The sequence below is a fragment of the Protopterus annectens genome, chromosome 5.part0, assembly GCF_019279795.1.
Source record: "Protopterus annectens isolate FY-2018-M chromosome 5.part0, PAN1.0, whole genome shotgun sequence".
In the NCBI taxonomy this organism is placed as follows: Eukaryota; Metazoa; Chordata; order Ceratodontiformes; family Protopteridae; genus Protopterus; species Protopterus annectens.
In genome coordinates this window covers 1,098,882,281-1,098,906,468 of record NC_056735.1, presented here as the reverse complement: position 1 = coordinate 1,098,906,468, position 24,188 = coordinate 1,098,882,281, and positions in this window count along the sequence as shown.

Sequence of the window (24,188 nt, the reverse complement as noted above, 5' to 3'; positions counted from 1 at the left end):
ATTAAGATCTGCACAGTTTGGAAATTAAACTATTTAACTGTCTCCACAGGTGTCTTTTTGATTGAGTCACAGTCTGCTAACACTGTCTGTGGTGGTGAGTAAACTTCTTAACACATCTTGCTACAGATTAGAAGATTACACTTGCTATTACAGGGGAGGCAGAACAGTTACTAAGAAATAGTTTCTTAACAGCAACCTTTCTAAGCTCATGCATGTCAGCCAAAAAACTTCATTATTTTCTTTTAGCACTCTGTAGCTGTTCCTTTTCTTGTTCAGTGATATTTAGGTTCATAGGTTGGTACTAGGCTATCGGCCCTAAGGCCTATACAAGCCTAGCCATAACAATTCCCTGGATATTTCTTCCCACAATATTTACTTCCCTGGACCCCTGTCTAGCAGGGCGACTGACATGATCCCTGGGGTGAATTTCCTATCTCCCATCCAATCATCAAGGTTCCTTTTGAAGAGGGCAAAGGAGGCGCTCTGCTTGACATGTATGGAGGCACTCTGCTTGACATGTATGGGCAGTCTATTCCCAAGTATGGGGAGTCTCTGGGTCAGGAACCTATCCCTCCAGCAAGTTTTGTTCATTGTGATGACAAGGTTTAGATCCCTGGAGCATGTGGCTCTGAGGGATTGGGATTTCCTTAAGTGGAGCATGTCCAACAGCTCAGGGTTTGACATGGCCTTGTATGTTAAGCAGAGATTGCCTCTGAGTAGACAATATGCCTCAGAGTATAGCTGGAGTTTTTTAGACGGTCAGCATATGGCATCTGCTTTAGGCCTGTGATTCTTTTAGTGAGGTATTTCTGCGGCCCTTCCATTTCCCTTATCCTGCAATAATTTAACCGTTGTCAGTCCTTATAAATAATTCTTAATGTTAAGTTGTCATTCTCGCCTTCATTCTTGCTGGATGGGTTCGGAGCCGATCCTCAGCTCCGACTCGGCCTATATTATAGCTCGAGAGCTATTTTTACCGGCTCGAGGCAGCCCTATATCCCATAATAACATGTGCTAACTCCCCAGATCTCGTTTGCTGCTTCACTACAAGGTTGCTTTTTTACCGGCTCAGGTCAGTAAAGGATTTTTTTCAGCGAATTTCTAATTTTTTGAGATAGTTATTAGGCTATTTTCCCTACTTTGTTTCCTATCGATTTTTTACTTAATAGAGTTTGTTTTCGTAAGCCCTACCCACCCCTGTAGTTAACTTTTATAATCAGGCCTACAGGCCTTAGTTTCTTTACTCAACTTTGTGTGTGTGTTGTTCTTTTAATCAGTCCCCTCATCTCCCCCTTGTGTGTAAGTGAGTGAGTGTGTGTACTGATTGTGTGACTGTCTTAGGGCAATGTCCAAAGACATTAAGGTCTCGGGATTCAAGAAGTGTGACTCGTGCTGTCAGAAAATGTCTCTGACAGACGGTCACACTTCTTGTGTCTATTGCTTGGGGCCTTTACACCTGCAGGACTCTTGTTCCATTTGTCACGGATTTAGTTCAAGAGTCCTGCAGGAAAAGCGTAACAAGCTTATTCTAAGGGGCTTGTTAAAGCCTGATGACTCACCATCCAAGTCTGGCTCGGGGAAGCCATCAAAAACCGGCAAACCCTCGGCTCCAGCTTCTGAGCCGAGGGCTGGTGTTGTCGAGACGGCTCCGACCTCGGTTCCGGCTGGCTCTGAGGTGAGCAAAGTGGGTTCCGCTTCGAAACCATCATCAGAGCCGACCCCAGCATGCAAGCGCTCTAGGTCCCCTTCTTTAGAGTCCGTCAGATCGGCTCCGAGGTCCCCCCTTCTATCGGAACGCAGTCATAGGACTCATTCATCGAGGTCTTCCAGGCTCTCCGATCAGGACATCGAGAGGGTGGTCAGTAGACTCATAAAGTCCCAGGCTCTGGCCCAAATGCTTCAGAGCCCATCTCACCAGACTGTGGCTCCTTCGATACAGTTATCCATTCCTCCTCTGACTCATTTCTCGAGTTCAGAGCCGGAGTTCGTCAGAACCGTGACCTTGCCCACGTCGGAGCCGATACCCCCTCCTTCAGCTCCAGTGTCGTCGGCTCAGACCTCTTTATTGGTTTCGTCCATGGAGAGGTCCGGGCGCCGGGACTCCATTGTCGGCTCCGAGGGGGCGAGTGGCATCGGACCCTTGTCTGACCCCGCTCTCCCTCTCAGAGCTTCGGCTCTGGTTAGTTCAGCCCTGACATCATTCTCGGAGCCTTCTCTGTCGGTTCCGGGGGCGGTTCTGGCCTCTTCGGAGCTGGGGTTACCTTTGGTGTCTGATAGGGGAGCCTTCGAGGTGATGAGGAGTGTGCTGGACCCAGTGTCCACTCCAAGGTTAAGTTCTGTGGCTCCTCCCTCTGTAGTGCCTGTTACGGTCTCTGGCGACCCTCCTATACCTGACAGCAGAGATCCAAAGCGTAAGGTACCTACTTTGGGTGTTTTCTCCTCTTCCGAGGGTTCCCCTGAAGTTTCAGGGGAATCCCCTAGGAAAAGAAAGTGCAAGAGGAAGCACATAGACTCCCCCGAGTCTGTCACGTCAGACACCGACTTGGATGAGTCAGAGGGTTCCCCCAGATCCCCCTCTGAGGATGTCTCCTTTTCAGACATCCTGGAGATCCTAAGACAGAGGGGAAATTGGTCCACTCTCAAACCTTCTGAGGACGGGTCGGTTTACCTTGACGCCTTTGGATCTCGCCCTTCCACCTCCTGGGTGTCTCCCCCTTTCAACCCACTAATGGAGGTAGTGGCTAGAAAGGCGTGGGCAGCTCCTGATTCAATGGAACCTACCCCTAGGAGGCCTTCGAAATTTATTTCTGCACCAGATGACAAATCCTTTCTCACCAAAGGTGTTTCAGTTGATGCTATGGTGGTAGCAGCAGCCACTAAGAAGGAATTAGCTGATCCTTCTGTACCTGTTCATCCTCCTAACAAAGAGTCCAGGACCATGGACAAGTACGGCAAGTGGACCTTTGCTTCAGCGACATTTTCTATGCGATCGCTGAACTATTTATGTAATTTCACCTGCCTTCAAAGAGACTTGCTCACAGAGCTGGGTGAAACGGTACAGGATCCTTCTGCTGTGGGGTTTAAGGACAAAATAAACTCTCAGCTGGCTACCCTGAACTCCATTGTTAACTCCTCCATGCGGCTAATCTCTTATGCAGCCGATGGAGCGAGTAGGGCCGCTGGCATAGGCGTTGCGTTGAGATGCCACACTTGGATGCGACTCTGTAATTTTGCTGACCCCTTCAAGGCATCCTTCACCAACACCCCCTTTGACGGTTCGGAATTGTTCGGGCCTCAGGTGAAGAATACCCTCACCAGATGCGAGCAAGATGGTAAGACTCTCTCTGCTGTGGGAGTCCGTTTTTCCACGCCTTCTAGACCTTATCCTAAGGGACAGAGGGGTGGAAAGATGTGGTTCCGCAAACCACAGGGAGTCGCGCCTGCCGCACGTGGTGAATTTCCCCCTAGAGGCAGAGGGGGGAATAATAACAGACGCTGCCCCAGGGGCAGAGGGGGTCCACAAAACCAGGGTTCCAGGGAATCTTTCCCTGACCAACCCTTTCAGCATCCCTGAGAAGCTGCCCGACTGTCCACCTTCGGAGGCAGTTGGGGGAAGATTATCTCTGTACCCGGAAGCCTGGCAATCCATCACTCAAGACACATGGGTACAGAAGATCATATCTGAGGGTTACAAAATTCCTCTCACTTTCCCTCCGGTACAACCGCCAAAACCCCTACCAGACGTACCACCCGCACAGAGGGGTCAGGCTCAGCTAGAAATAAAAAAGCTGTTAAACAAAAGAGTCATCCAGGCAGTCCCAGCAGATCAGCTAGGATCCGGAATCTACTCCAGGTTCTTTTTGGTACCAAAAAAGACAGGAGATTGGAGGCCCATTTTGGACCTCAGCAGGTTAAACAACTATGTGTTAAAGACAAAATTTCGGATGGTAACACTGCAGTCCATTCTACCCTTTTTGGGCAGAGACAACTGGATGTGCTCGTTAGACCTCCAGGACGTGTACTACCACATAAAAATACACAGGTGCTCCAGGAGGTTTCTCCGCTTCTGGCTGGGAGTCAGTCATTTTCAATTCAGGGCCCTGCCCTTTGGTCTCACCACAGCACCCCGGGTGTTCACCAAATGTTCGGCAGTGGTCACAGCTCACCTGAGACAAAAAGGATTCCAGGTGTTTCCATACTTAGACGACTGGCTCATTTCCGCTACCACCAAACAGGATCTCATAATGGCCAGGGATTATACTATCCATCTTTGCAACAGCCTGGGTATTTCTATAAATTTTGCAAAGTCCTCCTTGTCGCCTTGTCAATGTATAAACTTTATAGGCGCCATATTAAACACCACAGAAATGTCTGCAACATTACCACCTCAGAGAGTGACAGACATAAGACGGAATGTTCAGCTCCTGTTTCAGTCCAGCAGAGTCCAAGTCAAGCTAGTATTGAAAGTGTTGGACCTCATGGCGGCGGTGATTCTTCTACTTCCATTAGCACGCTTCCACATGAGGCTCCTTCAGTGGATGCTGTTTTCTCGGTGGTCCTTTCAGCAGCTGCCAATGACCCACAACATTTTGATAACACCATCTTGCAAGAAACATCTCTCCTGGTGGATGGTTTCCCCTCAGCTTTTTCAGGGCAGACCTTTTGTTCTCCCCCCTCCAGTTGCCACTGTCACAACGGATGCCTCCCTGATCGGGTGGGGGGGGCATTATCAGGGCAGGATGGTCCAGGGCACTTGGCAACAGTCAGAATGCCACCTGCACATAAATGTCCTGGAGATGAGGGCAGTGCTTTTGACGTTGCAGGCCCTTCAGAGCTCTCTTCCCACGGGGACTATAGCAATTCAAACGGACAATATGTCTGTAGTGTGGTACATAAACAAGCAGGGCGGAACAAAGTCCTACCCTCTCTATCAAGAAGCACTCAGACTTTGGCAATGGGCGATTTCATCTCAACGGTTTCTGATAACAACGCACATCCCCGGGAAGTCCAACGTCATAGCAGACAGATTGAGCAGAACTATCCTCATGCCTCACGAGTGGTCTCTAAATCAAGCGGTAGTAGACGGAATTTTTCGGAAGTGGGGCCAGCCTTGCTGTGACCTTTTCGCAACTCCGCAAAACAGCAAGTGCCTCGACTTCTTCACACTTTTCCCTCTACCAGGCCAGCCCCTCAGAGACACTCTTGTTCACGTTTAGCCCCGGGGTCTTCTTTATGCCTTTCCTCCCTTTCCATTGATCCCGCAACTAATTCAGAAAGCAACTGCTTTGAGATCCAAAATTATCCTCATTGCCCCTTTTTGGCCTCGACAAGTTTGGTTCCCGTTCCTGCACAAATACCTACTGGAACAGCCTTGGCATCTGCAACCCCTTCCAGATCTGTTGACCCACCTCACGGGCAAGCTGCATCAGTCTCTACATTCCATCAACCTCACAGCTTGGTTGCTCCACTTCCAGCCATAGCCAGGCTTCCCCTTATTTCTCCTCCTGTTCGTGATATCATTCTGGCTTCCCATAAGTCCAATACCAGGAAGACTTATGCAAGTAAATGGAAGCGTTTTTCACACTGGGCACAAACTAGATCTTTAGATCCCTTCCATGCACCCATTCATGAGGTTCTAGACTTCCTGTTGGAGCTTTTTCATTCGGGGTCATCATCGGCCACTATCAGGGTACAATTAGCGGCCATTGCTAATTTTCATGTTGGACTCTTAGAAGCAAGTATTATGTCCCACAAACTCTGTAAAGCCTTTCTCAAGGGCATTTTGTTACTCAGACCTCCAGTTAAAGATCCACCCCCACAATGGGATTTGAATTTAGTTCTAACTTCACTAATTCTACCCCCTTTTGAACCGGCAGCTTCTTGCTCCCTCAAACTTCTTTCTTGGAAGACGCTGTTTTTAGTAGCTATAACATCTGCCAGAAAGGTATCAGTACTTCAAGCCTTGTCTGTCCGTCCTCCCTATTTGGTTTTTCATCGCCAATTACGGTATTACCTAGACAGGACAAAACAATTCAGAAGGTCAGACCAGCTCTTCCTCCCTTATGCTGCAGGCAAGAAAGGGCTTCCAGTATCGAAAGTTACTCTTTCCAGATGGCTGACATCTATTATTACCTTGATCTATGAGTTGAGACACAGGCAACTACCCTCTAGGCCTAAAGCTCATTCAACCAGGGCACTATCAACTTCAACGGCTTTTCAAGCAAGGTTACCACTAGATGCCATTTGTGCAGCAGCTATATGGACGTCCAAACATACCTTTATTGCCCATTACAAGCTTGATCTAGCCTCCAGAAATAGAGCTGATTTTGGTTCCACTGTACTCAGGAGTCTGTTCCATTGTGCCACCCAGGACTAAGATGCTAGGGACGCTGTCCCATCCAGCAAGAATGAAGGCGAGAATGACAACTTAACATTAAGAAGTTATGTCTTACCATAACGTTCCATGTTAGTTGTCTTCTTCTCGCCTTCTTTCTTGTGTCCCTCCCTCCTGCTCCCTAGCCTGGATAGACTCAAAGTTCTGAGTCCTTCCATTTCTGGAGATACAATATGTTGCGTCTTTCATGGTATCCTTAGTGTTACTAGCAGGTAATCTGTACTCGTAAAAGAGGATTATAATATTATTATTATTATAATATTACTTTTGATACTATGTCTTAGCTTCCAAACGAGATCTGGGGAGTTAGCGCATGGTATTGTGGGATATAGGGCTGCCTCGAGCCGGTAAAAATAGCTCTCGAGCTATAATATAGGCAGAGTCGGAGCCGAGGATCGGCTCCAAACCCATCCAGCAAGAAAGAAGGCGAGAAGAAGACAACTAACATGGAACGTTATGGTAAGACATAACTTCTTATTACTTCTTTCCCATTTCTCTCTTCTTTCCTATTTTAAACTCCATTTTCATTTTATCCCTTTAAATATTTATAGCTTCTGAAGAAATTCATATCTTCTCTTGAATCATTTCCATTACCAATTCTTTAAATCACTCTCTTTTTAACAGGCAAGTAGAAAAGTGCCAGGGTCTCATTTTAATTCATTACATTCTACCTTCAATGCAATTTCAGTTTCTATCTTTGCATGACTGAAAGTTGTTGGATGGGTGCCAAAGCTTTCAGTTTAATACAAATGTGTACATGAAAAAAAAATTGCTATCCAAACTACTCCAGTTATTGTACCTCAGGGATCAATATGTGAATTCTGTCTGAGTGCCTACTACTGATTTCACATATTCCATACCAAATATTCTCATACATTTCTTTAGAAATCTACCCTGTTTTGTGATATTTTCCTTCTAAGTCGCCCTGATACATCCTCACCATTGCAAATTAAGTTTCAATTCCCACCCATGAATAATATTCTTTACTGAAAAAGATTTCTCCCAAAATTTTCTTAAGGTCAGCCACAAAAATCTAACATTAATTTCTTGTTTCCTCTTCTATTGTTACTGCAGGGTCTCTAGCAGTCAGTATTATTACTTCACTTTTCCTTTGTTTCTAATATTTGTCCACTGTGAAAGCCACTGTCAAATTCAGTGCTCATTTCTATTCAAATACGTCCTCTACAGTACTGCTATTTGCACCCATTTCTTAATAAAAATCTAATACTTTGATTTTTGTCTATACGTATAACCATTTAGATTCCATGATAACATGGAGAGAGTAGCTATTATGACAGAATGCTCATCCAAATTAAGTAACATTTTCAGAACTCTTACCCATTTTAACTTAAAAAATACACAAAATTATATACATTTTCAGCAAATGAAATGCACTACTCCAGAAAGGAGCAGCTGCCCCAAATTGATGTCTGGAAACAGAGACATTGCGTAATTTATTAATTACCCCCAAAAAAGTGTTACAGACCAAGCTCGCACGTATACTGAGTGCTATCTGTTCTTTTCTTATTTCTATTTCCCACCCAGATGTAGAAAAACAGCTTATGTGCATAGCTTGTAGCGCTAAGAAAAACTATACAGGCTACCTAACTGGACACCATTATATGTAAGGAATTAAATTATTAAGGTTGCCAGGGAGGTAATTACTTATACAAATTATTCATTCCCAGTTTCAAACTCTATTTTTCACTGAATTGTTTTGTGCTGTACCTTAAAATGTTAATTAAACAGTACCTCATAGTTATCTCAGCAAAGTATGCTCAGAACTCTCAAGATTAGTGCTTGTACCTGCAGACAGCTCACCTACAATTGAAAGCAATCAGCAATGAGAAAAAAACATCTCATAACTTTGCCAAAGTGGAAAGGGATGATGATGAACATGGGAGAAGTTCAAGAAACAAGGAGAGACTGGGATTTTTTATGCAGACCTTTAAGGAGAATAACAATAATCACATTGAATATTATAATGATAAAGTAGTAGAAAATATTCTAAGAAGTAAGCCAACATGCGAATGGAGAAAGGAGATTCTTCCGATAAGGATGACTGAATTAGAGATACAGACAATAGGCAATTGATGGCTGGAATTTATTGGAGAAAACTGGCAAAGGAACCAAAGTATTGGGATCAAATAACTAGAGAGGGAAAGGTAATAAAATGGGGAGATACTAAGAATTTATTTGAATTGCAGGATAGAGACTGTCTTCTTCATCAAGGATTAATATCAGAGTATAGGCAAAGAGAAAGAAATGGGGAGGGGGGTCCTAAATGAAAGACCAGCACTAGTAGAGTTTTTAATAAAATCTGGAAAAGAAGCTGCTGTTAAAAAAATAATAATTAGTAGAACACATAAATATTGCATGATACCTATAAGAATCAATCAGAGAAGGTTAGAAAGGATTGGGAAGAGAGACTGGATAAGCAATTCACAAAGAAACAATGGTAGAATATATATATGCATGTCTCCCAAATATGCAACAAAATCTGGAAGATTTAGGATTTTTGCTTGGAAATATTTACATAGATATTTTTATACCCCAAGTAAACTCCAGAGAATTTTTCCTCAGGTAGACAGCAAATGTTGGAGATATGATGGGGAAGAAATAATATATTTTCTGGGTGTGTTATGAGTTGGCAGACTTTAAAGATTTCCTGCAGACTACTCTATCAGAGATATTGGGTGAGCAAATTGGTGTAACTAGGGAAATGCTTTTTCTGAATTATGATATAGAATTGGAATTGCCTAGATATAGTAAGGTCTTGCTGAGTCTAATTATGGTTGCTGCCAAAAAAGCAATTACTAGAAAATGGAAATCAAAGTCTAAGCCAGTTGTACTAGAAGTAGTGAATATTTATTTATTTATTTTTTTATTTTACATTTGGTTACCAGGAAAATCAGACTGGACACATGTCCTTTTTCAGAGGAGGCCCAGGGAGAAAAGCTCCACAATTAAGACACATTACATTTGAACTTGAGTTTGACAAACACATTTAAACATTATTAAAATATAGAAAAATACAAGTGAAAAGGTTTATGAAATTACAACATAAACAATCAATAGCGACATTTATAGAGAATAAGTGTGTAACAGAGCAGAGTCAATTAAAAGTAGGACACATAAAGCTAGAGAAGCTGTTTGCAGTTACATTGGAATATTCAACTAGACTTAGTGAGGCTCATATGATAGTAGCTGTACTAGACAGACATAAGATAGCAATACGTTTATAGATGGAAGATAGGCATTGATTGAGCGAGGACTATCACAGTTATAGAACCTTGTTCCTACCAGGTGTGCCTTTAGTGAACTTTTGAAGTGTACTAAGGAGTTATTCTATGTTGATGGGTAGGAATTCCATTTTTTGGCAATGTAATAAGAGAGGAGAGATGCTCCTGCTGTATTGTTTGTTTTAGTTACTTTCAGAAGGAGTTTATTATTTGTTCGTAGTACCCTGTTGCTAGTATAAGGTTGAATTAGATTTTGAAGTGATGGAGTTTTATCTGGATGGTACATAATTTTGTGGGCTAATATAAGTTGGTTGTAAGGGAGAAGCTAGGGAAGTTCCAGCCTGTTGAGCTGCTTTAATGTTTGACATTGGTGATTTCTGTAGGGGGTATCAGTGGCAAACTTAACAATTTTGTTGTAGCATGACTCTAATTTTGTTAAATCCGTATATAGTATATAGTATAATAGTATAAGTGTATATATATGGGTCTACTTCTAATGCCCGAAACGCCGATTCACCGACAGGGAAATGACCGACGCCAGAAACCCGACAACACACAAACCCCCCCAAACCCCAAGCTCCTACCTGCACCTAACTCACTTACACCCCAAACCCCTATATATATATATATATATATATATGTGTGTGTGTGTGTGTGTGTGTGTGTGTGTATACATAGAATATAGTAACAGAGATAAAACAACTGGAATTGGGATGTTTAGAAAAGGGTAGGAGTAGATTTCATAGGGAAAAAAAGGAAATTGTGGAATCAGTACATAAAGGGGAGGAATGAGGTTTAAAAGAAGGCATGATTTGATTGAGCTATGTAATGTTTGACTGACAATAATTGGGTATATTATAAGTGATGTCCAATATTTGCAACTAAAATTGTGTCAGTATGGTTTGTGATATAAAATGCTTGCAACTCCGATTATGTCAATATGGTTTGTTTTAATTTATATAAATGTATGATTGCCTATGTCATAAGGGATAATTTAATAAAGATGTTTTTTTTTGTAAAAAAAATGAGGGCTAGAAAGGCCTCCTCTTTATATCTGTTTCCCCACCAATATGATCTCAGTCACTCTTCATGTCTTGTTATGTCTGTCTGGATAGGTGCATTCAGGTCCCCCATTATCAACACCAAGTCATGTTTTCGTGATTTATCTAGTAGATCTTGCAAGTTGCAACTGCTGCTTGAATGCACTCTTTTCCACACTATCACAACCCTTCTGAGATTATGAATAGTGCCCCAAATGGCCTAAAGATTAAGGTGTTTGCCTTACAAACACAAGGTGCAGGGTTTGAGTCTCACAAGGGATAATTGTCTAGGCTTACAATGGCTCACAAGGGCAGTTAGCCTAGTATGAACCTATCAACCAGAGTCTGATTGTCATGAGTCTGCCACTAGTTCTGATGACATCCTTCATTGTCTTTTGATTTCTGTCCATTACCACAATTCTCATACCATTTCTAGTCTGTCTTTCCCCTGAGTAGTAGTCTCCACATCCCAAGCCAAGTGGCCTCTCTAGCAGATAGATGAAACATGATGGTGAAATAGACTCATTACATGCAACACCTCCCCACCTTTAGAGCAGGCTGCACCTGCAAATTGAAAAGAGCCTAACACTAACATCCTTCAAATGATGACTGGAATGGTATCCACAAATTTATGCCAGGCTTGACTGGAGAACACAAGTGAAGTGCATGCCAGGCTGGAAGATACAGATATGCTGAGGAGGCAGTGTGCTACCACTGAGTTGGAGGGTGGTAATTTAGCCCCTTTGCACCTTCCTTGAGACTGGGGCACCCAAATATACGTTACCACAGAGGTGGGACATTTACCTCACTAGCTGTGTTCAAAGCAAGCAAGTAACATGCACAGGAGAGAGAGAGCACAGATATCCACTGTCCCACAGTACAATGTACTCTCCCCCAGTCAATATGACACTTGCACCCAATGAAGTAACAGGATATGCAATATTTATGATATTTTTGCTACAGAATAGAAACAGCTTATCTTGTATAAAACAGTTACATGTAGTTGAGATACAGAGTCTCAAAGTACATTAAAATGAATGGTGCATATTGAAATAGTCCATGATCAAATAATTGCTTTCAGCTGTGTCATAAATGGAATGTCCTGTGAGAATTCATATTTGATGAAAATCAAGTTACCCATACAGTTGATTATACAAAGCTAATTATAGTGAGTGCAGGGACTTTGTCAGGTCAGATGTATTGCTCTGTGATCCTGTGTTTGATTATTCACCCTGTTTTGAAAATGTCATGGACACACTAAATGACCTTGCATACACAAAGCCAAAAATAAATCAGGATATCTAATAAATGGAGCTGATCTAGTGTTCCTTCCCTCTTCCATCTCATATTATTTAAAGTATATAACATTTAACTAATTACTATATGTAAGTAAGGAAGCTGAGGCTGACATACAGGAAAGGGAAACAGTCTACATAGATTTGTAAAATGCATTGCCTATACTTGGCATTGCACGCACACACAAACACACACACGGCTAATTTAAAAAATAATGTTGCACACCCTGTAGTAGCAAAGGTATGATTAAATATCATTTGTTCCTAATGGAGACATCATGTAAGGCATGCATACATAAGATAGAAATGCTAGCTAGTGAGGTAAGCCTTGGATGCTTTAACCAGCTCATATAAATTCCCTCTTATTAGCAGTTTATGCTCTTACTGGCTGTTTGTATTAAAAGAATGAGAACAGCAATATGATTTAAGATCATTAAATGGTAGTCCCTACAGATTGCTCTAAGGAAACCCTATGTAGCTTTGACAAACCTGCTACTCATCTAAAATATATCTGTTAGGAAGGCAAATGCTGCTTAAATTAAACAATGGAGGAGCATAAATGGTTAGATTTTGAAGATAAAAAAGGCCAGCTTACTGTAAAGTATGAAAACTTATACAATAGCCATTATAGGTTATGGTGTTCCTTTCCAAGTCTTACATTAATTCCTATTCATTGCTTAAAATTAAGACATCTTCAGCCTTATCTTGTCTTGCTGGTTTCCTTAGCTGGAATCAAACTGCCCCTTATTCTTTTTAGTTTTTTTGATGTTAGACTTTTAAATGATGAACTTGGTGTCTTTGCAATAACATCAGTGTGTAAATCTTGGGTGTAATCCAACTTGGTGCCATTAGGCAGTAAGCTCTCTGGATGATCTTTCCAGATGGAGTGAGAGTTTTCAATATATGTGGACATTCAGAAGTGAGTACTCGTAGTGTGTAAAGATGCTTGATAGGGGCTTTAAACCATGCTTTTTTCATTAGCTGCAGAAAGGGTAAAGCTTTATTCTCTGTTCATTTATGTGGCATGGATAATCATTATCAAAAATTACACTGTGACCCACACCTGCTATAGGTTTCTGTGCCTCACAAGTCTAAATATGTTGTCCTTTTGTTAAAAAATGTCTTGCATAAGAAGAAGAGATCATCATAGCTGCTTCATTAAAAGTTCCTCTTGTAGCTCAAAATGTTTCATTGGTTTGAGATTATAGCAGTGAGTTAGCTCTGTTCTTCAGAACGTGTAGTGTGATAATTGTGCAATAATATAATGTAATGAAAGATGTACACCTTAAATTTAAGCACAATCCATATTATCTCTATTATGTCAGGGTGGCTATCTGTATTTTGTTTGCTTGTTCTGGACTTAGCTTTGTGGACAGCTGGGCCAGCTTTTGGCCAATTGAGCAGATTTGTTCCAGTAGGTCCCTGGGGCCACAGACCTCCAGACTTGACACCACTATTGCATCAACTTTGTCACATCATGGCCTGCAGTCCATACCTTGAGATGGTCCTTTGGCCTGCAAGTCCAGTGAAATGCTCCTTCAGTCCATGAGATAATGCTACAAGTCCTAGAGTCATGATTCCAAATGACATGACATTTTAGGATCTATAGTCCTGTTCTCAATGTAGCTATCAGCCTCACTGGTGGAGCAGACTATATTTCCATAAATTCCATGAACTCAGGTTCTGGCTTTCCCATCTTTCAAATCCACACCAGTGGTGACTCCTGCTGGTTTGCCTGCTGCTGTGATTTTTCTTTTTGCTAGTCTTTTGCTACTACAATGTGGAGGGGTGAAGTAGTTTTAAAACTGTTGGAATTTTTAGACTAACTTGTCACATTGTCATTTATGTCACTGGACAGGAAGACTACATGTGAGCTGAGCCAGTCGTCAATTTTTTTATCTTTACACTGAAACCAAGCATGTACATATTATTAAATTCTGCATTGTGGTAAATGCTGATGAAATGATATTAGAATTAGATTATGATACTGTTATAAATTTCCTTCTTCAAGCTGGACTAACATAATGCAGGAATAACAGTCTCATAAACACTAGGCAATCAGTTTGCAGACTATTACATACCTAACCAATAACCAGACAGTGACCAAAGGTGAGAAGCAAACCTTGTGCCATGTGTTTGCGAGGTAAACACCTTCATCATTATACCAATTCCAAGATTATATTATCCCAGGTGGGACTCAAACCCACAATCCCTGGCTTAGGAGGTCAACGCCTTATCCATTAGACCTCTGTGGTCTAATTAACATTTTAGTGAATTTTACGTAGGTGTGGAATGTCACTAAATGGGATGGTAACTAGGCATGGCCCGTTACTTTTATTTAGCAAGAAACTTCTTTATTAAGTTATCATGTATGACATAGGCAATTGTACATTTATATAAATGAAAACAAACCATATTGACATAATATTAGTTGTAAACATTATACATCACAAACCATATTGACATAATTTTAGTTGCAAAGATTATACATCACTTATTTGCCCAGTCATTGCCAGTCTAAGATTACATAGCTTATTCAAACCCTGCCTTCTTTTAAACCTCATTCCTCTTCTTCATGTATTGTTTCCACAATTCCTATTTTTTTCTATGCAATTTGCTCCTGCCCTTTTCTAGACATCCCATTTCCAGTCATTTTATCTCTCTTACTATATTCACTGCTTCTAGTACAGTTGGATTTAAATTTGATTTCCATTTTCTAGTAACTGCATTTTTGGCAGCCACCATAATTAGACTCAGCAAGACCTTACTATGTCTAGGCAATTCCAATTCTGTATTGTATCTCAGAAAAATAATTTCCTTAGTTACACCAATTTGTTCAACCATTATCTATGACAGAGTAAGCTCAGAAAAATAATTTCCTTAGTTATACCAATTTGTTCAACCATTATCTCTGACAGAGTAGTCTGCCACCTCATTACACTCCCAGAAAATATGTTCCCAATTACCCCTTTTTTTCCCATCACACCTCCAGCATTTGTTGTCTACCTGAGGAAAAATTCTTTGGAGTATACTTGGTGGTATAAAATACCTATGTAAACACTTCTAAGCAAAGATCCTAGATATTGTTCACTCTGTTGCATATTTGGGAGACATACATATATCCTCCATTGTTTCTTTGTGAATTGCTTATCCAATCTCTCTTCCCAATCCTTTCTAACCTCCTCTGATTGATTATAATAGTTATAATGCAATATATTGTAAGCTGTACTAATTATTCCTTTTTTAACAGCAGTTTCTACCAGTGCTGGTCTTTCACTTAGGATCCCCATATTTCTTTTTCTTTGCCTGTATTCTGATATCAGTCCTTGATATGGAAGGCAATCTGTAGTCTGCAGTCCAAATAAATTCTTGGCCTCCTCCCATTCTATTACCTTTCCCTCTCTGATTATTTGCTCCTAAAACCTTGTTTTTGCCAGTTTTCTCCCTTAAACCTCCCCAGTTGCCAGTAGTCCATTAGTACTACTAATCTACCATTATTATCTTTTTTATCCTCTTCTATCACTACTGGAGCTCCTCCTGCAATTAATATAACTACTCTTCTTTTCCACTGAATAACTTTCCTGAAAACCTTTCTTTATCAAATTCACATGTTCAGTTCTTTCAAGATTTGTTTCCTGTAGCATAGCTATTTGCATTCTATTTTGTAAATATAGTTCACTATCCTTTCTCTTTTTGTATATATCTGTCAGACCATTAACATTTAAAGATAAAAAAGAAAGTGTCATTATATGCTGAATTTATTATTCCCACCTTTTATATGTAACAGCTTTTCATTAAATATCTAGTTCCAGCTTTTGTGTTACATGCATACACTTATGTTTGCCAGGTTGATCTTTTATATAGTTGTTTCTTGTCATATCCATTTCAGCCTATGTCACATCTTACAAAACTGTTTGTTTTACTGAAAGCCCTCAAACAAACAAACATAAATACACCCCAATACACCCCTAAAACTTATTAACTTAATACTTAGACACAAAACTATGTACATCTTCAAATATTGAAGTCTTATCCTCCTAATAGGAAAAATTGTCTCAAACTGACAGCCACACTGACAGACTTGGGTTAACCTAAAAGGAAGGTTATCATAGGATCATAGGATCATAGGAAGTTACTAGACTATTGGCTCTGAGGCCCTTACAAGCCTAGCCAAAAATTTAGCCCATGTTCCAACAAGTCAGCACCCTGTGCTACTGTCCAGCAGGGACATAGGTGGAATTCCAAGGGTGTATTTTCTGTTCTCCATCCAGTTATCCAGGTTGCACTTAAAAAGGTTTAATGCGGTACTCTGCTTTTCGTGGAGAGGGAGTCTATTCCAAAAAAGGGGGAATCTCTTGGGACACAAATCTGTCCCGCCAAAAAGTCCTATTGATGTTACAGACTAGGTTGAGGTCTCACATGTAGGTTACTCGAGTGGAGCTTGACTTGCAAATATGCAGCAGCCCCATCAGAGCGGGAACTGAGATTGCTTTGTATGCTAAACAGAGGTCACCTCTGAGGAGTCTGTAGGAGACTGAGTAGAGGGACACGGCTTTTAGCCTATCTGTGTAGGGTAGATATTTGAGGCCCTGGATTCTCTGGGTGAGGAATATCTGGTCTCTCCAGCAGCTGCATGTGCTTTGTGAGGTACGTGCCAAAAGGGACATTGTATTCAATAATTGGTCTGATAAGGGAAGAATACATGGATGCTATGACCACATTGTCCCTGGATGAGATACCCTTACTAATGAGGTGGGCCATGTAGGAAGCTTTGTATACAATGGATGCAATATGGTGGTCAAAAGTCAGTTTGCTATTAATCTGGGTTTCCAAGTCCCTTACGACTGATTGCATATTTAGTGCCTTATTATCACTAAGATGCTACAATGCATGGTACAGTCTGTGCTTCTACTAAGTGCTGCCTGATTTTGTCTTATTTTAATTGCTCTCTCAGAATGTGAAAGCACATGAATGTTTCCTAGCCACTGAAAGAAAGACGTATTCTGTTTTTATTGCTCTTTATCAGATAGTCTCCATGGAGAAATGTATGAACCAGATACAGAGTTGGTTCTAGAAGCATTTATTTGCTAGAGGAGAGCTTTATTATATTCAATTATTTTCTATTTATTTGCTTTCTCTTAAAACTTGTTACTAGATCAAGCCAAGTGCCTTAATCCAGTTATTCTTTTATGCAAGAATGAGAAAAAAACACATCAACTTTTCTTGTATCATGCTCTCTTGATCAGACTTTTCTTCTTTTCTTATGTTACAGCGCCCACTTTTCTTAAAACTGAACAAGGCGAAAGAGAAAAGAAGGGAAAAATACAGGGGAAACTGATTATATGAGTATCCCTGTTACACTTGAAAATAACTGAGAAAACTTTACAGGATGCAGCATGAAAATATTACTGTTAAGAACAAAATGTTTTACTTACAGTTAACTTTTTTCCTCCTCCTTCTCCCCTCCCCTAAGTGTTCTTCCAAACATTAATGTCATGAAGTAGGGCATATGCTTTAGAGTCCCCTACAAGTTTAACAAAGTAAAAAAAGTCCAATATTTCCAGGTTTTCTTGTTCTGCAATGCTTCACAAATATGATTAATGTTTTGTAATCCCACATTTATTTGCCAGTTTCTGAGTTGCTTGTTTTTGTTCCTGTTTATCTCCATCTTCCAAATCCAGTCTCTGCTTCATTTCCAATGTACTATTGGTTCTTCTAGTCAACTATTGTATTTTTTCTGTCTCTCAAAAATGTTACATTGAAACATTGCAAAACATTTTACTGGCACAGTCTGTCTGTGGTCTCTATTACCAGATGAACAAGAAGCAGAAACTTCTTCTGTTTTACAGCTAACTTTTTGTTGGACAAACTTTTGTATTTCCTCCCTAGCATGTTCTGCATCAAAAATTATTTTGTGCCTCCTTTCCATTTTCTAGTAATTGTTTTAGGCAGCCAACAGAATTAAACTTAACAAGGTCTTACTATGTCTAGATGATTCAGATCCAGTGTCCCAGCTCAAAAGAATCATTTCCTTAGTTACACCTATTTGTTCATGCAATATTTCTGACAGAGTACTCTGTAGGGAATTTTTAAAGTCTGTTAAATCATTCCCAAAACATATGTTCCCAGTTACCTCTTTCTTCCCAAACACACCTCAAACATTTGTCATCTACCTGAGGAAAAATTCATTGGAGTCTGTTTCAGGTATAAAAATACCTATGCAAACATTTCCAATCAAAAATCCTAATTCTTCTAGACTTTGTTGCATACTTTGGAGCCATATATATGTCCTCCCATTCTTCCTTTGTAAATTGCTTTTTTAATCTGCCTTCCCAATCTTTCCTCACTTCCTCTGATTGATCCTTATAGTCATTGTGCAATATTTTATATGCCCTACTAATTATTCTTTTTTAACAGTAGCATCTGATGATTTTTATTCATTCCTTAATGAATGGCGTTTGGATCTGATCCTCTGATCTGGCTTGGCCACTTTCTTTAGATTCCAGGATCTGACTCTTGAGCTCCTCACTTGCCAACAATGCCCCTGACTACTGTGTTATCTTAGATCTTGTTTGTCGCTCTTCAGGTTTGGAAGGGACTGTGATCTTGCAACCTTGTTGTGAATGTATACTACATTTTGTTTACTTTATACTTTTTGATTATTGTAATGTGTGCATGAAAATTTACTGTTACTCATGGAACTTTTCTTGCTGGGCCTCTGCTGAAAAAGGACCTGTGTCCAGTCGGACTTTCCTGGTAAACAAATGTTAAATAAATAAATAAATAAATTTAGTGAGTGCAAAAACTTATATTTCTTCTCTTTAAGTATTGTTTTCCTTTGTATTCTTAATAGTATCTCCCTTACCTATCTTCAAAACTCTCTTGATACCAAATTAAGATACTTTTCTTTGGTAATCTTCATTATCACTATTGGTAACTTCCCCTCTATTATCTTGCTTGTTGGTATAAATCTTTTCCAGTTGTTATAACTGTTAAAAAAACTTCTTTCCCTTATTTGTAGGCTTCTGTCACATTTTGTTTTGCAGTATGGCTGAAAAGCCTACTGGATTCAAAAAGTGCACTTCTTGTGGGCATAAGATTCCCCACTCTGATGCCCAGAGGAAGTGCATTTATTGTTTAGGCCCAGCACACTTGGACACCTCCTGCTCCATTTGTCTGGTATTTAATGCCAGGGCCATTAGTGATAGAAGGAACAAGCTTATTTTGAAAGGACTCCTTTCAGCTTCTGCTCCTTCCACTGGTACTTCATCATCAGGGGCTGAAACACCCTCTCATAAATTAAAGGAGCCCAGGGAGCACTGTAAACACTCCTCTGCTCAATCTACTAAATCAGTACTTGCAATGGAGCCTCCTAAGAAGGTTTTGAAGAGTACAGATCCAGTCTTCAGATCCAACATTTACTGTTGCTCCTCAGCTCCATAGATCAAGGTTTTTCTTGGAGTCTGTATCCCAAAGGTTGAGGTCTTCCTTTCTTCAGGAGACTCCTAACAAGGCTTTCAGGCCTCCTTCCACTTTTTCCTCCATTATGTTTTCTTGAAATCTTTCTGAGGCAGATGTGGATATGATGATGAGAAAATTCCTCAGAACACAGATCCAGATGGAAGTCTTGCTGTCTCGGTCTTCCATTGGATCTGTGAGCCTTAAACCTTTTTTCAACCTGTTATTGTTCCTTCTCTGATCTGACCTACTGTTTCAAAGGCCTTGGATCTGAGATCCCAAGCAGCTGAACCATCAGCTCTGGAGATTCTTCTATCTTTCATTCCAATTACTTCCCTGATCTGATCGACTCCTACACCTCCGTAGCACAACGGTTCTCAGAACTGAAGCATCGGTGTCATATTACTGGGGTTGACTTCAACTCCGAAGCTTTCAGAGCTGTTGCTTCCCATCAGAGCTCTGTCATTAGACAACTCAGCTCTGACTCCTCCCTTGGAGTGGACAGTCAAGGAGGATGTTGGATTGTCTGCTGCAAGAGTCTCGGCTTCAGTCAGATTGTCCTTGGCTTCTCGTGGTCTTTCCACCTTCGAGGTGGTGGGGAGGGTTTTTTCTCACCCCAGTGCAGGTTTGACTCTTACTCCTTTGAATCATTCCCTGTTTCTCTTCAGATCCTGTGTCTGGGTCTACTCATCCGACACCTCAGGGGCATTCAGTCCATATGAGCTTCCAAGCAGTTCCTGACAGGGAACTCCCTGCTTCTTCTGACACCTCTCCAGAACACCCTGTGATGCCCCAGCACTGGCCAGTAATCAAGGAGCCTTAATCCTCACCACTGACAACAGTGGGGACATACACACTGGCAGGATGAGAAATACACACACAGTAAATTGCATTTTCCCTTAAGAGCACACAGAGACCACAGTCAGTTTGGGGCAGGTTTCTTCCTCTTTCTCCAGATCCCTAATAAGACTCCCCACTGGCACAGCTATAGAGTCGAGGTCTCAGCTGAGTGACCAAACCAACACCTCCAGCACCCTCTCTGTCCAACCAGTTTTTTGTGTCCCTGCCCAAGTACCTGACCCACACACTCTTAGAGGTTTGATTTATACACACACACACACACACACACACACACACACACACACACACACACACACACACACACACACACCTGGGAAAGGCTGGCACAGATTTACTAGCTATGCCCTCTTCTGCCCAGACTATAAGGTAGTTTTGTCTGCCACCAGTCACTCTTTATTAGCTACTTTAATGCCCTTAACAAAGGTGTCCAATCCTACTGTGTAATGTTGCTATTAATCCAAATAATAGTTTGACCAAGAGCAAGGCTATTAGGAGTGGCCTGCACAGTGTCACCAAATAGATATGTAAGTTCTCTAAGAGCTTAAAATATGTCTCACATGAAAGGTTTAAATATATTTATTTTATTATTTATTTATTTATTTATTCATTTATTTAACATTTGTTTACCAGGAAAGTCCGACTTGGAACAAAGCCAATTTTCAGCGGTGGCCCAGGGAGAAACATTCCAGACGTGTGTCTTTATGACGTTGGAGGAAACCGAAGCACCTGGAGGAAATCCACGCGGATGTAGGGGAGACATGCAGACTCTGCACAGAAGGCACCCCAGCCGAGAATTGAAATGGAGAACCTGTTGCTGTGAGGTGAAAATGCAACAGCTGCACCACTAAGCCATTGTAAATAAAAGAAGAAGAAAATACTCAGTAAATTATCACAGCAACTTCAGAGTTCAAAATCACATGAAATATTTAAACCAACATTGCAGGACAGTCTCATATAAACAAAGAAAATATCTAAGATATAGTTCACTATATTCCTAACGGTATCTAAGAGAAATTGCTGTACCCTACACTTACTCACTCATAGCAAGGCAAGACAGTTGTGGTGAGTGGGTTTTCTAGCTGATGCTGTCAGGTCAAAAGACAAAATGCAAAATGTACTGTCTCTCACTCTCAGAGAGTTCTTAAATTAATATCTCAAATATTGCTGCTGGGATACTTGCAGGATGACATCATTTTTGTCATCTGATGATCCCAGGTGAAAATCACCATTGCTAAAAACTACCAGCATTTAGCATCTCCCTGTGAAAACACATAAACAAGGACTTCTCTTAACATCTAAGGCAAATGGCGGAAGTCGTAAACTAATTTACATTCCTCAACATGTAAAGACAACACAAAAACTTCTAGCTCTAGACATTCTGTCTGTTACTGCACTGAAACTGAGAGATAGCATCTTTTGTTTATGGTCCAGCTATAAAGTAAATTAACCTCAACCATTCTTCTGAAGTTTTGCAATTTAATCTCCTGTTAAAATACATACGTCTAAACAATTACAATGGTGTATGAAAATATTTCTTCAGCACACGTCTATACAATATTTCATACAGTTCTAATACATTTGTAACACAGGCATATGAATCATATTGCTATTCACAAATGACACACAACCACTTACAAAATTCCAGAAAGCTGGGCTGGCAGTGTCTCCTTCTGTCACACTTCTATGTAAATCATATTAATATTCACAAATGACATATAATTATTTGCAACATTCCAGATTGCTTGGCTGTCAGTAGCTCCTTGTGTTACATTTTCCCCACTTGAAAACTCAAGCTAGTTTTTCACGTGACCCTTGAGAAACATTGTTTGCGAGGGTTGCCTCTCTGGGAATACCTTATGCCATTCCCTGTCTCGAGATTCCAGCTACTTTGGCATTGCTTACCCCAGTACAGTGCTGCACTGCTCTATGCATAGTAATTTGGGACTTTGCTGGCTGGTTCCTTGTAGCCATGGGTCACACTCGGACTTCTCCTGACTCCTACAGCAAATACTTAGTACCAGGGCCTCTCTATCATGGTAAGATTTCATCATGTAACATGGTACAATTTGTGCCCCTGCCTTCTGCCTAGCAGTTCTACCATGTAGTTAACATAACTGACCATCTTTACCACTTTGAAGGGTCCTTCCCAAGCTGCCTGCAGCTTGTTGTGTTTGACAAGAATAAGAACCATTACCTGCTTTCCTACAGTCTTACTGTCTAGCTCAAGCATCATACCAGACCTTTACCAGACCAGACAAGTTCATACCAGATCGTTTTCTGCTATTGGGGTTCTGCCAGGTTCTCCTGGGCTAAGCCCACGAGCTCCCTGAGACTTGTCCTGAGGTTTAGAACATATGCCACAGCAGACTCCTTGTGGGATTCACACTCACCCTCTCCCACTCATCTCGAACTAAATCTAGAGGCCACCTCATCCTATGCCCATACAGCAACTCAAAGGGTGAAAAACCTCTGGATTCCTGGGGTACCTCTGTGTATGCAAACAACAGATGGGGCAAATATTTGTCCCACTCCCTCTTGAACTGGTCTGCAAATGCCTGTAGCATGGTCTTGAGTATAGAGTTGAACCTCTCAACAAGACCATTAGTCTGGGGATGGTAGGGTGTGGTCTTTAGGTTCTTCACACCACAGACAAGCCAGCAGGTTTGACATGAAATTGGCACCTTTGTCAGTCAGTATTTCTTTTGGGAAACCTACCCTGCTGAAAATATCTAACAAAGCATTTGCCACCTTTTCTGCCTCGATGGAGGATAGGGCCACTGCTTCAGGGCATCTGGTAGCATAATCTACGATCACTAGGATATACTTTTTCCCTCTGGATCTTGGGGTTCTCAGAGGCCTTACAATATCCATAGCTACCCTCTGAAATGGCTCGTCAATCATAGGCAAGGCATCAAAGGAGCTTTGAAGTTGTCCCCTGCCTTGCCTACCTTTCGGCACTGCTCACAGGTCCTGCAGTACCCTGTTACATCTCTGGAAATCCCAGGCCAATAAAAGTTCAGCATAATACGTATCTTGGTATGCTTTATGCCCATATGACCTGCAAAGGGAATATCATGGGCTATGGCTAGAAGTGCCTGATGATAGACTCTGGGCACTACCATCTGCTGTATTCTCTCACCCTCTAGCCTTCCCTCAGGTGTTACCTCTGTATATAGCAACCCTTTGTCCCAGTATACAGAATTCCCTTTCCCTTGACAATCAGGTGCCTCACTAGCTACCTCCCTCATGCCTTGTAATGTAGCGTCTGAGAGCTAAGCCTGTCTCAACTTTCTCTTTGTAACTCTTCCCAGGTCCCCTTCCACCGGAAGTGTGGTGTTCTCTGACAGCGGTGCCTCACTGTCAGCCTGGGTACTACTACTCACCTCCGCCCATGCAGTCACTCTGTTCAAGGGAACATCAGTACCCACAAGCAGCTGTGGCTCACCTTCAGCCTCACTGCTACAGGGTAGCTCCCTCCCTGAAGTAACCACCACACCAGTCCTGGCATCTGCTATCAGTCTGGGTCCCCCCCAGGCTACCAGACCCACATGCGTGTCTCCAAGCCTGACTGCATGTCACTGCATGCACATAAGGTACTGCATTATCAAAATCTTTCCATATCAGGACATCTGCAGGGATATCCTCAAACACACCTACTTGCTGGTTTCCTTTTCCACCTTCCCAGTCAAGGTGAACCCTGGCCAAAGGTATTTGGAATGGAGTCCCTCCTAAAGCTCTGACTGGAGTAGAATGCCCAAGCAAGTAGTGCTCCTCTTTAACCATTGCAGGATTCACAATACTTAGGTCAGAGGCTGTGTATCTCTTAGCAGTGGCCTGTTTCCCATTTACTAAGATAGGATATAACCTCTTGTGGTAGTTTCATACCCTTGTTGTCTTC